The 15210-nt window shown below is 44.7% G+C and overlaps 1 long non-coding RNA gene across 3 annotated transcripts in view; it reads left to right on the plus strand.

The window, feature by feature from the left end:
- The window catches only part of LOC137655861 (uncharacterized), an 81401-nt gene that overhangs the window by 48106 nt on the left and 18085 nt on the right, over positions 1-15210 (plus strand). For 2 of the 3 annotated variants that reach the window (XR_011046888.1, XR_011046886.1), the window contains exons 2-3: positions 5498-6293; positions 6656-6749. This is a non-coding gene — a long non-coding RNA (uncharacterized lncRNA). Of the gene's footprint in view, positions 1-5497; positions 6294-6655; positions 6750-14880; positions 14973-15210 lie in introns of all 3 variants that reach the window. The other variant, XR_011046887.1, reaches the window with a different exon arrangement.

Below are 15210 nucleotides of genomic sequence, written 5' to 3' on the forward strand. Positions count from 1 at the left end.
TGGGTGTCAATCAGCCATTATATAACCAGCGGGTAAGTTTTATAATTTAAAATGATATTTTCATAATAAAATAAATTTTTGAATATACAGTGAACCCTCGTTTATCGCGGTAGATAGGTTCCAGACGCGGGCGCGATAGGTGAAAATCCGCGAAGTAGTGACATCATATTTACCTATTTATTTAACATGTATATTCGGACTTTTAAAACCTTCCCTTGTACGTAGTACTGTTAACAAACCACCCTTTAATGTACAGAACACTTAATGCATGTACTACAGCACCCTAAACTAAAACAGGCACAAATATTAAAGGCGATTTTATATCATGCGTTTCCTAAACACCTAAAAAGCACGATAAAAAATGGCAACCAATGTTTTGTTTACGTTCATCTCTGATCATAATGAAGAAACAAACTCATTTAGTGTACACATATATGTATAGGTTAGTTTTTGCATCGATTATATTGATTATACAGTACTGTTTGTTGATTTTTTTATTACCAATGTTTTAGTTTACGTATTTTTCTTAGGACTTCCAAATGAAATCTTTTTCTTTATGACGCCGCCTGAAACGACGGCGTGTACGCTCAGTAAACAACCACGCTCAGAACAAACAAGGCATTTAACGCTCATGATGATAGTGATAAATAATGATACAGTACATACAGTATTTACAGTAAAAGCATTTACAAAATATGTTACCTTACAAATATAAATTATACAGTATTGTACGTAGCAAAGCAGGAAAACAATTTACGAGAGAGAGAGAGAGAGAGAGAGAGAGAGAGAGAGAGAGAGATATTGATTGATTGATTGTTTTACGTACGTAAATGTAAATTTTAAACAAAAAAAATATGATAGGTTACAACATGTAGACTTTTAAAACCTTCCCTTTAACTTAATGCATACAGTACGTACATTACTAAACTATAAAACAGGCAGTAAGAATATTAAAGTAAAAAATAAAGATTGTTACTGTACTCACCACGAAAGAAGTTGAAGAAAAACTTGAATGGTGATGGCGATGAATTTGCTGCACAGTAGAAATGATGATGATGAAGCTGATGATGTGTTCTACTGTGCAGTCAATGATAGTATTTTACGTCTCTTCAGACAGAGGTGTCTTTTCCTGGGACACCTCTTCAACTTCTTCCTGGGAAACTTCTTCAATTTCTTCCGAAGGCGTACTAGCAGGAGGAACTGGCTCTTTTTTGCGAGGCTGGAAGAACATTGTGATCGGAAGTTGTTGCCGCTGCTTCTTTTTTCGATCCAAGAGCATCCTGTAGGGAGTCATGATGTCATCGACCTTGTTGGAGAATTGCATATACCGAACCATATCCTCGTCCCACTCTTGTAACATTTCTTTCGCCTCCTTGATATGGTTGCAGAACTTGGCAAGCCGTTCTAATGTTAAGCCCGTTTCTTCGACATTTTCTTGGGTCTCTTCCTGGGTATCACTCTCTTCCTCACTTGCCGATTTCGTCAGGTCTTCGAGGTCTGCGTCAGTTAGGGGCTGGGAATGGCAGTCCAACAACTCGTCGACGTCTTCAGTCGTCATGTCGCCAAACCCGTCACCTCCAATTATGGCAGCCAACTGCACAGATTTCCGTATTGCAGAGTGTTGGATTTCCGACGGAGTAAATCCCTTGTCGTCGTAAACAATATCGGGCCACAACTTCTTCCAGCTCGCATTCACGGTTGCAGGTTTCATCTCTTGAAGTGCCTTCTGAATATTCTGCAGGCACGTGGCTATGGTGTACTGCCGCCAGTACGCCTTCAAGTTGAAATCTTCATCCTCGTCATCTTGGGCAGCATCCACACACGCAACGAGGTCCGCCAAGGTATTCTTCGTGTAGAGGGCCTTGAACGCCCTGATAACCCCCTGGTCCATCGGTTGAATTAATGACGTGGTGTTGGGTGGCAGGAACTCAACCTGAATGCCCTCATGCGACAGGTCAGTTGCGTGTCCACCAGCGTTATCCATAAGGAGAAGGATCTTGAATGGCAAGCCCTTCTCTACGAGATATTTGCTGACTTGCGGGATAAAACACTGGTGGAACCAGTTGGAGGTCAGCATCTTCGTAATCCATGCTTTTTGATTATGCATCCAGTACACGGGAAGGAGATCCTTATTTTTATTTTTCAAAGCGCGAGGATTTTTCGACTTATAAATAAGCCCCGGCTTTAACAAAAATCCAGCAGCATTGCCACACATCACGAGGGTAACGCGATCCTTGAATGCCTTAAAGCCAGAGGCTTTGGCTTCCTCTTTGAACAGGAAAGTTTGCGACGGCATTCTCTTCCAAAACAAGCCAGTCTCATCCATATTAAAGACTTGTTCCGGCTTGTATCCACCTTCGGCGATAATATTCTTGAACGTCTGGTTCACGTAAGTTTCAGCAGCGGCAGTGTCAGCGGAAGCAGACTCCCCATGCAGGGAAACGCTTTTCAGGGCGAAGCGTTTCTGAAACTTAGCGAACCATCCTTTGCTTGCGGAAAAACGTTTCTGAGGCTGGGAATCAGTGGATTTCCCTGGTTGAGGATCATCTGCATCATCATCATCTTCAGCATGGTTGCCGTCGTCGTCTTTAGGTTCCTTTGCAGCAAAATTCTCATATAAACTCAAAGCCTTTGTTTGGATGGTGTTCGTATCCAACGCTATGTTCTTCTTCCGGCAGTCGGCAATCCACACAGCTAAAGCACCTTCCATGCGTACGATCGTTTTATTACGCGTTGTAACGACTCGCTTCGCTGATCTGCTAAAGGTGATTGCAGCCGTCTTTCTAATGTTCGCCTCGTCCTTTTTGATATAGCGAACGGTGGATTCGTTGATGCCAAAATGGCGGCCGGCGGCCGCGTAACTTCTACCATCTTTTAACATGTTGAGAAGCGTAACCTTCTCAGCTATCGTCATCATCCTTCGGTGGCGTTTAGGCTCACTACCAGCCTTAAGAGAAGCAGAACGCTTGGGAGCCATTACAGTAGGATTTACGTACAGTACTGTAACAAAAAGTTCAACTTAAAAAGGTCGCACACAGCACAGATTAAACTTCACAAACTTAAGAACGTCTACTCAGCGATACGCGGTAAGAGAAAGTGAACGATCCAGCCCCGCGAGAACTTTGATGCTGCGGGTAGAAGATGCGGGCAAAACACCAATCACAGGCTAGATAACAAAACTTGAGTTCGGATTCGTCATCTATCAGCGCTTGAACCAATCACAACCCGTCTTACAGTACAGTACTATGATGCGTTGGTTACTCATAGAAGATGCCCCGCGCATACTGAACGTACGTAGATTAAGTACAATACCGTAATAATAATAAATAATGATCATAATACTGTACAGTAATAATAATAATAATAATGATAATAATAATAACAATAATAATTTTATTAACAACAACAACAATAATGATAATAATAACAATAATAATAAAAATTTACGTACGCTATTTTACGCCTCTCTCTCTCTCTCTCTCTCTCTCTCTCTCTCTCTCTCTCTCTCTCTCTCTCTCTCTCTCTCTCTCGTACGCTTATTCGAAATGTGATTTTTGCAACAAAGAATATTATTGGATGCAGTACTGTACTACGTACGTATACATACAAAAGATTCATGGAAAAGAAGCACATCCATTACAGTACACACCATTCTATTATGGTATGACTGCATCTGATTTGCGTTTCATGTTCGATTTAATTTTACTACGTACTGAATTATCGTATGATCACATTCTCTTTTCGTGTTTTATTTCTTTCTGTGCTGAATTATATATCATATGTAATGCAATGAACAATCAGTAAGAGCAGATATTACTAATTACAGTATTAATGGAATTACAGGTAACAAAATATCGTATTTGGGGGTCTTCAGATTTCGCGGTATTTTCGAATTTTCCGGAAAATCCGCGATATGTATATATATATGGGTTATGGAAAAACCCCGCGAAGTGGTGAATCCGCGATTGTCGAACCGCGAAGTAGCGAGGGTTCACTGTACTTACTAGCTGGTTATATAAGTTTTAGACCCACCCTCCTCCCCTCTAGAGACCATGGGGCATGGAAAATCTGAATTGGTTGAGTATAGTTCTACCTGTTGTACCGCGAGGGCGCTTGGGTACACCTGGCATATCTGCGCTAAGCTATGCGCGAGATTTTGAATTTCCTGCCGAGGCGTCAGGGACTTTAGCCATTATATAACCAGCATTATATATGAAAATATAATTTTTCTTCAAAAATTCTAAGGAAAGCTATTTGTTTTGGTATCCCATGTAATTCATCATTTTCTTTTTATTAGTGTATATAGGGAGTAATTTTTTTCTTTATACAATATAAGGTGTTGTATTGGTATTTGCAGTGATAACTATACAATGCTGCAACTTTCTTAAGATGTGTTCTCATTTCTTTGTCTACCCATTTTTTATTTGAAACTTAATATTTATGCTGAGGGAGGGATAATGTGTTAAACAATGAATAGTTAGGCTAAAAGCAATTGTCCATAAAAATACACGAGAAAATATATCAAGTTAGCCTTGCTTTTGTGTCATTTAGTAGACAATGTATAGCATATGTTGTTTGGGGGGCAGGAGAATTTTTTTTATTTGAGGGAAAGGCTCCCCACTTGTTAGTAAACAACCCTTATAGGTGTTGACTATGTCCTGATGATCCCCAGTGGCAAGTTGCCGTTAAAAGCCTACATTTGTATGTCCTAAAAGTTGATCCAATAAATCTTTTTAGAAAAAATATTTTGAAGCCTGATTTCTCAAGATAGGCCATGTAGTTTTCGGGGAAAAAATATTCTTTTTCAGTTTTTGGCTGACTTTTGGTCCTTCAAACATGAAAATTTAAGATATTTTATTTCCCAAATTTGGTGCTTAAAAGCTAAATTAGCCTACTATTAGCAAAAAAAAAAAAAAAAAAAAAAAAAAAAGTGATCTTCAAATTTAATCTAGTACTGGAGATCTATGAAAATATACTGTACAAGTAAAAATTCAAAATGCTAAGAGAATTTCTAATTTATAACTTTTTGTCTGGAATTTTTTTTTTTTTTTTTTTTTTTTAAATCAGTTGTAAGACAGAGTAAATAGTTGAATAACATTTAAGGGGTCCAGTTGCACACCTTAGAATTATTATACACAAAAAGTTTGCCCAACATTTTATTTCATTTCTTTTATTAGGAATTGAAATGTATAAAAAACACTTGTGGTAAAGGGAATGAGAAGTCTGTGCCTCACGTTTTTTTTTTTTTTTTTAAAGTAAAACCAAGTAAAATTTCTAAATAGTTAATAGTATTATATTTTGTCATTATTGTAATAAGATTCAATATGAAAAATTATCCTTACATTATAACGAAAAGTAAGCCGTTGTATTGTCACATAGATAAGTAACAAAAGATTAATAGTTCAATTTCTTAGTAAATAAATACTTATTCCTAGCTATAATTACAGTATAGATTTTTTTCCTAAGAAGACACTAATGTAAATTATTTCCTTTCCAGACTATTCTTTGCTTTTAAACCTAAATGATGGTTACCCTTATGTCATTTCAATACATTCTTTAAGTTGGTTCAATACAACTCAAGTTATCTATGTGAATCAGTTTGTTTCATATTCCAAATTGTTCCAAGTGTCGGTCAAACCTAACAAGTTACTTCGGTAAAAATAGAGAGTTCAATAGTTTTACTAATGATGTCACCGCATTTGACAAAGTAATCTCCCCTTTTGAAGAAATTAACTTTAGATAGAGCCCTTAAAGTTGATAAACTCAAATTTTAATGCAAAAGATAATATTGTACTTTTTAAAAGTATGATTTCAGTCTTAACTTTTTCTACTCAGGCTATCTCTTCATAAATTAAAACTATAAAATGTATTTTTTTTTTTTCCAGTAAGTTCAGTTTCTGAAATGAAGAAGTTGATTGTCATTACAAACGTTGATTCCCTCAGGATAAGCTATGATTAATTTATTCAAGTCCGGTATTTGTAGAAAATCTAAAAATTACCAACGTAAATAAAGATTTCATTCTAGTTTAAGGAATGAGTTTCCATATATCATCATCACAAGCTCCTATGATATAACTTAATTATATTTTTAAAGAGAAATCGAAGTATCGAATTAAGTTATAAAAGTGTTGCTACAAATGAGTTTGGGTTATATTGAATCAATTTTGTGTATTGAAATGACTTTAGAGATTTGCTGAACACAAGACAACGAATCGATCTTGGCGACACAAAAATATAGATGTGGAGGATTTAAAGTTGAAGCCAGAATATGTCTCTATGAAATGGATGCTGAAGTAAGTTTATGAATCTGGAATGTATATTTTTCTGTTTTTTATTATCTTGAATAAAAATATCATTTTAATGACTATTGATAGATGTGTAACATTGAAGGTTTTACACATAGGTCGTATATACATGTAAAACCCTTAAAGGGAATTTTTAAATAGCTTATTCAAGGCTTAATGCTCCACTACTTCCTACTTGAAAGGTCTAATTGAATAGTTTGAAGACATCCCTTCAAGAATATAGCAGTCTAAAAAATGCTAAGCTCATTTTGAAAAGACTGCTAATATTACCAAATTGTTTGCATGTTTATCAAAATGAAATTAGCTCAAAGATAGCTATTTAAAATGATGGACTTTCAAAACCTTTGCAGATATATGGGACATCTCCGTTATCCGATGCAGTCAGCGAATGCCCTAGGAGCAAGTCTTAAGATTCTTTTTCACAGTCTCGCCATGAATTCTAAGGTAAATCATACATAGAGGAATATGTAATTCTTGTGAGACTTTAAATTCACTGCTTTAAAGAGATATGACATTTTCATTTAACTTATAATATAGATAAGTATTTGGTAAAATGTAAAAATTAGTAATGTCATCAAGATTTGGTTTTGTTATAAATAGTTAAATAAGGATTTGTTCCGTAACCGAAATACAAACCACGCTATTCAATATGATTATTACTTTCGGCGTAGCTGAAATGACGAGCCATTAGAATTTTAACGAGGGTTCACTACCCCCTCGGTAGTTAGTGAGGGGTTAGGGAGGGGTAGCTAGCTACCCCTCCCCCCTCACACACCTGTGACTAGCTCGCTTTGCTTTTGGCTCGGGTGATGAACAGACGTGTCTGCTCCCACCCTCGCTTATTGACAGCCTTTGATCTTTTTTTGCTTTTTCTTTTCAGTGTGCTTGGAAGTTGGCCTCTACTATGCGGAAGTGTCCTGGATTCCTGACCGCCCTTGTGATAAATATATGTCGGCGGTCGAAACGGACCGTGACTGTCCGTTTTTGCAGGGGCCAACGGTGTGACAGAGATAAAGTGTGTAGGGAGTGGTCTACCTCCCAGTGGGAAAGGTTTTCCCTGCGCCGGAAGAAGTCCAAACAGGATATTTCTCCTTCAAGGGTTTCCTTGAAGAAGGAAATTTCCAAGGACTCTTCTTCCGTAGCCCGAACCTCCTCTGAAGCTCCCACTCGATCGGTCTCTCCCGAGAGGCCGTCAAGTGGTAGCGTAGGCCGTACTTATGTTGACTGACCTCGGGGTTCGGGAGAGGGAATTGCCTCCCATAGCAAGGCAGCTCCTCCTCCTCCCCTGGGGGAGGATATTTCTGATAACAATGTTGCTGATGATGATTTGTTACAGCTTTGGGCTTCCTTTGGGTTTAAGGGTTCGCCCTCCAAGGAAGCCCTGTTTGACATAATCAGGTTGGGGGCTGCTGTCAAACAGTCGCCGGCGTTAGCAGAGGTTGATCCTCTCTATTGTCGACATTGTTGTGGCAGGGGGTTCCGACGAGTTAGGTCAAACCCCTGCTTTGGTTCCTGATGCAGCTTAAGGCTTAGTTCCCCCCTCTGAACATCCTTCGAGGGAGGAGCTAAGTTCAACGGTCTCTCCTGCAGGTGATTCTCCCCCTCGGGAGAGTTCACTGACAGAGACTCCTCTTCGGAGGACTGATGATGGTCTGCCTGCCGCCTCCAGAGGACGTATCAGACGGAAGGCTCGCCCTCCTCTTCGTCGTAGAAGCCTTCCTTCTCGCCACAAGGGAGTTAGGAGGCGCCTCTTCGGTTCTTCACCTTCGCAGTCCCCCGCAGAGGATCCTCCCCGCCGTGCACCGACCCTTTCAGTTGCATCCCTGGACCTCTATGCTGATCGTTCACGATCTCCTTCGCCTGCCGTCTCCGTTCCTGGCTGCCGACGCGCTGTGGGCGCCCATGCACCCCGTTATCCAATGGGCATCGGTCCCTTCGGGGCAGAAGGGGCTTTCTCACATTGTCAGGAAGTCCCTTAAGCGCCAGGTATCCCATGCGCGCCAACGTTCTCCTGCGCGCTCGCCTGCTGTGAAGTCTTCTCACCGTAGACCTTCACCTTCAGAAACAACGCCCCAGTGACCTCCTGCAGCTGAGACTACGCACCAGCGCTCTCCAGCTCGCCAGCGCTCTCCTGTACGCCAGCGCACAACTGCGCGCCCACAATCTCCTGCTCACCAGTGCTCTTCACCTGCTCGCCAGCGTTCACCTGCGCGCCAATGTTCGCCTGCGCGCCCACGATCTCCGGATCTGGGCGCAGGAGGGAAGAACCTTGCTTCTCCTTCCCTTCAGCGATCTACGCGCCGTCGGACCTCGCCTACGCGCCATCGCACGCAGTCACCAGTTCCTGCTGTGCGCCCTCCTGCGCGCCCACGCATTAGGGGTAATTCCCCTGCATGTGCGCATTCTCCTAGAGCCTGTCGAGATCCTGCGCGAACAATTACCTCCGTGCGCGCAAGCTCTTGCACACCCTTTTGCGCTTCCTCTTCCTTCACCAGATCGTGCAACCGCGCGCCACCGATCTCCTGATCGCCCGCACACTCTATTGCCTGTGCGCCATCGCTCGCCAACACGCCCACTCGCTCTCTCATAGATCGCCCCCTCGCCTGTGCGCAGTCGCTCACCAACGCGCCATCGCTCGCCATCGCTCTCCTGCGCGCCAACGCTTGCCCGGGCGCCCTCCCCATCATCTCTGCGCGAACGTTCGCCCGAGTGTGAACCAGGCAAGATCCTATCGCACGAGCGCCAGCACGAACCCCATAGGGAGGCACAACGCGAGCCACTGCGCAAGCCTACAGGAACGAGAGCTGCCAGGACGTCATCCTCAAACCCCCCCCCCCCCACGCAAGCGCAGACCAGCGCGCTCACAGGAGAGAAGGAAGTCTCCAGGTAGGTCCAGGAACCAGCCTCCTCCTTCTTTTTCTTTTTCAGGCAGGCCCAGTTGTCGTTTCTACTCCGAATGATCGCCCGATCCCTTTCCCTCTAGAGGGAGTCTCTGACAGCACAGCTGTCAGTAAGCAGCCATGGTTCGGGTCCCTCATCAGAGCTGTCGTGCAGGCTGTCAAACCTGCCTTCGCTGAGATGTGCCTCAAAACAATGGCGGCTCTGACCCCACTGAAGAGGAGGAGAGGAGTAGAAGTCGTGGTAACTTCTCCAAGGGTCAAGCTGGCTCCTCGGACATCCTTGAGGAAGGCTCCTCCCCCCCACAGACTTTCTCTCCCTCTCCTGTGGACGAGGATTTTCCGTCCTCGGGAATCTTCCGAGGTGAGGCGTTCTCCGATCGCACCAATGGGAGAAACCCCGCCTCGCACAGGAGAAACGTCCCGGGTTGGGCCGGAGAAGAGCCCTCAGACGTCGTCATTGGAGTCCTGTATTCCTCCCAGGAGGGAACCTAAGGACTCCAAGACAGTCCCCAAGTCATCCTCAAGAATTCGCCCAGAGCCAACAAGACCCGCAGAGAACGTCCACGTGTCCCCCCAAGAAGTGTCTTTGGGAACGGGAGACTTTGCTGCCAGTTCTCCAGGAGGGGAGCCACAGGAGTCAGAGCATGCCTTTTGGCAGGTTCTGACCCTGATGAGGCATCTCAACAGGTTTCCTGATCCTGAGATTCCTCTTTGAGAGGGCAAGGACACGGTCCTGGACCGAGTCTTTGGCACTCGGAAGCCCGCTAAGGCCAGTGCAGCTTTGCCCTGGTCCCAAGGGGTGAAGAGTGCCAGGGATAAGGTTGAGGGCCAGCTCTCCGAGCTCGCCTCCTCCAGCCGTTCCACTGCAGGCAACAAGCTCCTCCCTCCTCCTCATATCCACCAGAGGAGGTACTTTGAGATCATGGAGGAGTCTTGTTTAGCTCTTCCCTTGCACCACTCTGTGGAAGAGCTTACCAAGGGAGTCCCTCTTGAGAGACACTCTAGCCGGCAAGTGACTTTCTCGGCGACAGAGATCCTAATCCAGGAGAAGGTTGCTAAGTGTGCCATGCAGGCTACTTCGTGGTTGGACATCTGGCTGGGGTCTCTTGGCATCCTGTTACGATCCGAAGACCTGTCTAAGGAGAGCACCAGGAAGGCCCTGGAGACCTTCCTCCTGTCGGGCTCCCGCACCATTGAGTTTCTGGCCCACCAAGTCTCAAACTAGTGGGCCAATTCGATCCTGAAACGACGTGATGCGGTGGCAGAGAGGTTCCACACGAAGGTCCCAACCGTCGAGGTCAGCAGGCTCAGACATTCTTCCATTTTGGGGAAAAATTTTTTTGAGCCTAAAGACATGGAACAGGCAGCTGAGAGGTGGAGGAAGTCCAACCAGGACTCCCTCCTTCATAGGGCTCTTACATCGAAGCCCTATAAACCTCCGGCACCTCAACAACCTCGCCTGTCCAAGACGACGAAACCGGCTGTGGCAGCAAAGACAACGGTGTCGAAGCCCTTTCCTGTCAAAGACAAGAAAGGCAAAAAGTCCTCCAGGGGAGGCAAGAATCCTAGAGGGAGTGGCCCAGGCTGCAAACGCTAGGATTGGCAATCCCCCTGCATGTCCACCAGTGGAGGGATGCCTTCAAAGTTGCGCAGACAGGTGGCAGCAACTCGGGGCCGATTCTGGACGATTTCCGTAATCAGTCGGGGATATCGCGTCCCATTCATAACATCTCTACCTCACCTGACAGCAGATCCAATGTCGTTGAGCTCCTTTGCCTTGGGATCGGCAAGGGGGCAAGCCCTACGGGCAGAAGTCGAAACCATGTTAAAGAAGGGCGCTCTCCAGGAGGTCGTCGACGGTTCCCCAGGCTTCTTCAGTCGACACTTTCTTGTAAAGAAGGCGTCTGGAGGCTGGAGACCAGTCATCGACCTCTCAGCCCTGAACAGGTTTGTCAAACAAATCCCGTTCAGCATGGAGACGGCGGACACGGTCAGACTTGCGGTGAGACCACAAGACTTCATGTGTACACTGGAGCTGAAGGACGTGTACTTCCAGATCCCAATCCATCCGTCTTCAAGGAAGTACTTAAGATTCAGCCTAGACAACAAGATCTACCAGTTCAAGGTGCTGTGTTTCGGTCTCTCCACAGCACCTCAGGTATTCACCAGAGTGTTCACCCTGATTTCTTCGTGGGCACACAGGATCAGCATCCGTCTCCTCCGTTATCTGGACGACTGGCAGACTCGGAGTTGACCCTTCTTCGACACAGAGACAAGCTTCTGGGACTTTGCCAGGATCTAGGGATCATGGTAAATCTCGAGAAGTCTTCTCTGCTTCCAACTCAGCGACTGGTATATCCAGGCATGATCTTGGACACCAATCTCCACAAAGCCTTCCCATCAGACGACAAGATAGCAAGGCTGAGGAGGGTCGCAGATCCTTTCCTCAGACGAGAAAAACTCCCAGCCCAATCGTGGTTACGTCTACTCGGTCACCTTTCTTCACTGGCCCGTCTAGTTCCAAATGGTCGCCTCAGGATGAGATCCCTGCAATGGCGACTAAAGTCCCAGTGGAATCAAGGACACGATTCCCTGGACGTCTTGGTCCCTATGGGTCCTGCGGAACGGACGGACCTTCTGTGGTGGGTGACGGACGAAAACCTACGAAAGGGAGTGGATCTTCTCGTCCTCCCCCTGGATTTGATGCTGTTCTCGGATGCCTCAATAAAAGGGTGGGGGCCCCATGTTCTGAACCACAGGACCTCAGGCCTCTGGTCAGAATCAGAAAAGTGCCTCCACGTAAACCTGCTAGAAATGAAGGCTGTATACCTGGCACTTCAACAGTTCCAACAATACCTGGCGGGTCACTCCATGGTGGTGGTGAGCGACAACACCACGGTAGTGGCTTACATCAACACAAGCAGGGAGGTACCTTTTCAGAGCAGCTATCCCATCTTGCAGTAGAGATAATAGATGGACCGAAGTCCACTCGATTCCACTATCAGCTCGCTTCATTCTAGACAAGAGGAATGTGCTCACCGACAGTCTGAGCAAGGCATCTGAGATAGTGAGTACCGAGTGGTCTTTGGATCGTCTAGTAGCCAACAAAGTCCTGACTTTGTGGGGTTCCCCGACCGTGGATCTGTTCGCAACAGCTTTGAATTTCAAGCTTCCGCTGTACTGCTCCCCAGTCCCGGACCCCAAGGCACTCTGGCAAGATGCCTTCCAATAACGGTGGGACAACATTGACGTTTACGCCTTTTCCCCGTTCTGTCTGATGAGAAGGGTACTCAACAAGACCAGAATCTGTCAACCTTTCGATGACCTTGATAGCTCCGCTATGGCATCACGCAGTGGTTCCCGGACCTTCTGCAGCTTCTGACAGAACTCCCGAGAGAACTTCCTCCTCGACACAAGCTACTCAGACAACCACGTGCCAACATCTTCCACAAAGCCTTGGCATCGCTGCGGCTTCACGCTTGGAGACTATCCAGCGTCTCCTCACAGAGAGGGGCTTTTCGCAACAAGTTGCTGAAAGGATGTCTCGACACGTGCGAAAGTCATCCTCAGGGGTCTACCAGGCAAAGTGGAAAGTCTTCTGTGGTTGGTGTCGTGGAAGGGGTATCTCTCCACTCGATGCCACTATACCAACAATAGCAGAGTTACTCGTGTATTTGTGGGAAGAAATGCGCCTTTCCGTCCCGGCAGTGAAAGGCTATCGCTCAGCCTTAAGTCTTGCCTTCAGGCTCAAAGTAATGGACATTTCCTCTTCGCTGGAACTTTCTCTACTCAAACGAAGTTATGAACTTACCTGCCCTCAGTCGAAGTGAGACCACCTCCATGGAACGTGGTTCGAGTCCTCAGGTCTCTTAAGAGACCTCCTTTCGAACCATTACGCCAGGCTTCTGATCGCCACCTTACTTGGAAGACAAGCGAGTTAGCGAACTTCATGGTCTCTCGTATGACATCGCCCATTCAAGGGGATGTGGGGAGGTAACGTTCAGATTCGTCCCTGTGTTTGTTGCTAAGACTCAAAATCCAGGATTGCCGGACCCTCGGTTTGACTCTTTCCGGATTTCGAGTCTCCGTTCTGTAACATGATTCAGACCATCTCCTACTGTGCCCAGTAAGGAGTCTGAGGCTCTATCTTAAGAGAACAGCTGCAATTCATCCTTGGGTGCAAGCATTGTTCATGAGCACGGGAAGGATGAAGAGGAGGGTCACTAAGAATACAATCTCAGCGTGGATTCGCAGGGTTATCCATCATTCCCTGAATCCCTACCCTCCTCCGTCACGTTGCCCTAGAGCACATGATTTCAGAGGCATTGCTACGTCCCTGGCATTCAAGAAGAATTACTCAGTGATGCAGGTTTTACAAGCAGGGTTGTGGAAGTGTCAAACGACCTTCACAGCCCACTACCTGCAAGACGTGACCCACAGGAGGCTTGATACGTTTTCTATCGGCCCTGTGGTGGCTGCACAACAGCTGGTTTAAACCTCAGGCTCCTTAATGGACAAGTAGCAGAAGGTTGAGGGCATTGTTACCCAGTTTTAGTCTGCATGAATGAAAAGGTATGCCTGGCCCTTATTCTTTTCTTCATTCTCCCCTCTCTTGGGGAAAGCAGCATCCTGAGTTCTCTGCACAGCTGACCTCAAACCACTGCAGGTAAACCACGTTTCCTTGTGTTCCTAGTATTAAGATAATACTGTCATGTCCCCATACCCTTACGAGGTGGTATTGGGAACGTCCTATCCTAGAATTCCATCTAAAGGACTTCAGGTCAACTTCCTAGGACGAGTCACACTTCATTCCTTCGCACACAAGCTTACGTAGGCCGTGGTCCTTGCAGAGGAAGGCACTTGCGAGGTGCAGGGACTCCTTATCTTGAGCACTGACACACTCAGATACTGAGTCCCTGGGCAAAAAGCCAAAAGTCGGTAACGGCTGGGACTTACCACCCTACCCAAGGTTTAAGTCACCCATATTAAATAGCGTGGTTTGTATTTCGGTTACGGAACAAATGACAAATTCGTAGATAATTTGTATTTTTCCTAACCATACAAACCTTAGCTATTTAATCAAATTTGCCTGCCAGCCCTATCCCCCGGGAAGTCCTACCTCTAAGCAAAGTGAGCTAGTCACAGGTGTGTGAGAGGGGGAGGGGTTTACTACCCCCTTGCTAGTTAGCAAGAGGGTAGTAAACCCTCGTTAAAATTCTAATGGCTCGTCATTTCAGCTATTCCGAAAGTAATACCCATATTAAATAGCTAAGGTTTGTATGGTTAGGAAAAATACAAATTATCTACGAAATTGTCATTTTTATAGTTTATATGTATAAAAACAAAGTACTCGTAAGAACTAATCACTGTAGAAGCTTGGTTGAATTGCAATTTTTATGTAGAGATTGTTTGACCAAAAAATATATGCATGCACTAAACAAAATCGTAGTTTTAAATATGTTAACCCATTTAGAAGTGGAATTTATTTCAACTAACTAGTACATACAAATGAAACCATTGTAATTATATTTTGGGGTTGGTATATATTCATCTCAGACATTTGGCTGACAGGATATTGATAAGTATTTAAAGGTACATGTTCTCAACAGAAAGGTGCTTTTATTTCAAACCAAAGACAAAATTATACGTGGATTATCTATACTTGTCAATTTCAGTAAGATATCTCGATTAGCCGATCTGCTGCCTCGTTGTGAAATGGTTAAATGACTTAAAGAGAATCAACCAAGATTACAGGGGTTTATTTAAGGTAATATTGTGTTCCTTAATAATGTGGCTGTTTGTCTTGTTCCAAGGGCTTCTGAATGAAAACTTAATAATAGATGAAATGTCTATGGTTTGGCATGAAAAATGAAATTCATCTTTGTATCACTTTTTAGGTTCCTGATTACCATATTTTAAGATATACTGGAATTTCATGCAATTGACACTTGCTTTATCAAACCTAATCATATTGGTTTAAGGGGTGATTTATGCTATATCCTCTC

Source organism: Palaemon carinicauda, chromosome 16 (assembly GCF_036898095.1).
Source record: "Palaemon carinicauda isolate YSFRI2023 chromosome 16, ASM3689809v2, whole genome shotgun sequence".
Taxonomy (NCBI): Eukaryota; Metazoa; Arthropoda; class Malacostraca; order Decapoda; family Palaemonidae; genus Palaemon; species Palaemon carinicauda.